Here is a 3,102-nt window from a genome sequence, read left to right as displayed (position 1 = left end):
GGAAGAAAGAGAGAGAGAAAGAAAACAATTAGAAGAGTTATCCCCTCAGTTGTATGGAGTTGGCATTGGGTATTGTGCAGCCTAATCTTGGTCTCCATGTGTTCTCTCTCTCCCTCTTTCTCTTCTTCTCCCTTCCCTACCTCTTTCTTTCTCTTTCTTTCTTTTTTCAATAGATTTTCCCTACATAGTTCTGACTTTCTTGGGTATCACTATGTAGACCAGGCTGGCTATGAACTCAGAGATCCACCTGTTTTTGCCAACTGAGTGCCATACTTTTCCAACACACTATCAGACTCTTACCTCAAGCAGCCTGTCCAGTTTCCATCTGTAGTAATAGTCTCTATAGGCTTTCCATCAGAATCATCACAAAGCCCATTTTTATATAGGTCACTGTAAATGATGGCAATCTCCTTTTGAAACTCCACAATGGCTACTGGTAACCATAGTTTTCTCAATCATGGAAGAGTGGTATTCTCTCAACTGTACTTGTAGGTTTTCCTCCAATGCACCTGCCTTTTCTCACTCTTAGAGGAAGAGGCACCAGTGTGCTGCTTCCTGTAAGTGAGAAGCAGACCTCCACAGTTGCATGTGGATGCTCATGGTCAATTACTCCCTAGAACTAAAATCAGAAATAGAATGGACTGAGGATGTAGCTCAGTGGTAGGACATTTGCAAGAGGCCCTAGGTTCAAGTTCTAACCCTGAAAAAAAAGTTCCTAGAAAAGGAGCTTTTAGAACTACAACAAAGGTATATGATTTCAGTCTACCAGTCTGAACATCATTCTATAACAGGTCTTGCTCAGGAAATGTAAAGATGAGTGAAACACCATGTCCACTTCCAAGTCCAGAGTCTGATGGACAATAAATATGGAACAAAAAATACAAGGATTCAGGAAGTCTGGTTCCTGTCTCTGGCCCTCAGAGAGTCAGTGTGTATGAGCAATGAAGATGAAACACTATTTTACATGAATGATAGACTTCACTGATTTTTATTACCTGTCAACACAATTCAGAAAATAGCCACAGAAAAAATTCAGTAAAAAGTTATTCTGTACTTTGATTTAGACTGACTGGATAAACAAGAGCTATAGGGATTGAAGATGTCTCTAAATTTCTCAAGGAGAGTTCAGAAGGCAAAGGAGAAGAGTTTAGTTAGATTCATTCAAAGACCATGCGTACCAGTTTTGCTTGGATCAGATGTCTGTCTATTGGGAGAGACTGAGACAGAACACTGTATTTTAATAAGATGGGAATAGCCTGATTGTCCCTCCCCACTCAGCCACACTGCCAGCCTGTCTCTGTCGTTCCGAACTCTTTCCCAGGCAGTAGTACTGAGAAGAGGGTTTGATCAGGTTATGGAGAAACAATGTCCTTCTCACATCCATTTAACTGAATATGGGAATCGGGAGGCAAAATGACCTTAAGCCTTGGCACTGGACTTTATTTCTGACGCAGAACTACCACCACAATTCCATGGACTAGTTTTCTCACAAGTACTAATCAGGTCTGTCTTAGGGTTTTACTGCTGTGAACAGACACCATGACCAAGACAACTCTTAATAAAAGACAACATTTAATTAGGACTAGCTCAGAGGTTCAGTCCATTATCATCAAGGTGGGAGCAGGCATGGGGCTGGAGTTGCTGAGAGTTCTACATCTTGTTCTGAGGAGCTAGGAGAAGGTTGCTTCTGGCAGCTAGGATGAGGGTCTTAAAGTCCACAATGACACACCCACTCCAACAAGGCCACACCTCCTAATAGTGCCACTCTCTGGGCCAAGCATATATAAACCACCACAAAGTCTGACCCTGCTTAGCTTCAGAAATCTAGTGTATTTGGGGTGACATGTCCAAAGCCTATCATAGACAACTTCTGATGAGGTGTGATCCTGAGTGTCAAAGGTTTGAACATGCTATGAGGAATCTTGCCTGTGGAGTATAATTTGTGAATGACCTCAGCAACTGGTGATATAAAACCTAGCAGCAGTGATTTTATATCAATGGAAACAGCAAAATGATTGTTGAATCAAGAGAAAACTTGATCTTAGACGAGTTAGCCCCTCAATTGTATGGAGTTGGCATTGGATATTGTATAGCCCAGTCTTGATGGGCTCTCTTGTTCTTAATGGCTTGTAGAAATAGCAGTAACAGAGCCATTGAAACAAGAATGTAGGCATTTCTTTTTTTGTTTGATTGTTTGTTTGTTTTTTGAGACAGGGTTTTTCTGGATAGTCTTGGCTGTCCTGAAACTCAATCTGAAGACCAGGCTGGTCTCAAACTCAGAGATCTACTTGCCTCTGCCTCTTGAGTGCTGGGATTAAAGGCATGCACCACCTCTGGGCAGGAATGAGGCCATTTCTTTGGTTTTGGTTTTGGTTTTTTGGGTTTTTTGTTTGTTTGTTTGTTTTGTTTTTTGTTTTTTGTTTTTGTTTTTGTTTTTTGAGACAGGGTTTCTCTGTATAGCCCTGGCTATCCTAGAACTTATTCTATAGACCAGGCTGGCCTTGAACTCAGAAATCCACCTGCCGAATGAGGCCATTTCTAAGTAAACTATTACTTCTACTCAACAACACATTCTCTACAGAGTGTTCTTTGCTTATTCAAAACAGACTGGTGGTATAAAGGTCAGTATTGCCAACTACCAGTCCTCACTTGCATTCCATGTGGGTCCCCACAGCCCAGAAATGTGTTCTGCTTATGGGGGAAAGCTTATGATAAAGTTTAAGGCTATGTGATGCTACTTCCGCCCGTGACCCAACCCCCTCCAGAGGAAACATTTCCTAGAAAACATGAGAAAAACAAAACCACACCCAGAAAATGATAAAAGGCCATACAACTCCAGGCTCTATGAAAGCAGGGACTTCTTTTGCTTCGTACCCCATGGTGTTTTAGATCTCAGTACGTGGGTTCAAATAAGCCACTATGATAGCTTTTCATGGTTGTCAACTTGATTACATCTGGATTGAACTACAATCCAGAAATGGAGGGCACATCTGTGATCCAGAACTTGAGGCTGGAAGACACAGGCTTCTGACCCAGATCTTGAGGCATAGTGGCCATGAAAAGCTTAGGTCCAGACAAGGTAATACATGCCTTTAATCCTAG

The sequence above is a fragment of the Mastomys coucha genome, unplaced genomic scaffold (assembly GCF_008632895.1).
Source record: "Mastomys coucha isolate ucsf_1 unplaced genomic scaffold, UCSF_Mcou_1 pScaffold2, whole genome shotgun sequence".
NCBI classification, from domain to species: domain Eukaryota; kingdom Metazoa; phylum Chordata; class Mammalia; order Rodentia; family Muridae; genus Mastomys; species Mastomys coucha.
The sequence above is the reverse complement of the archived record's forward strand: the minus strand, read 5'-3'. Positions refer to the sequence as shown.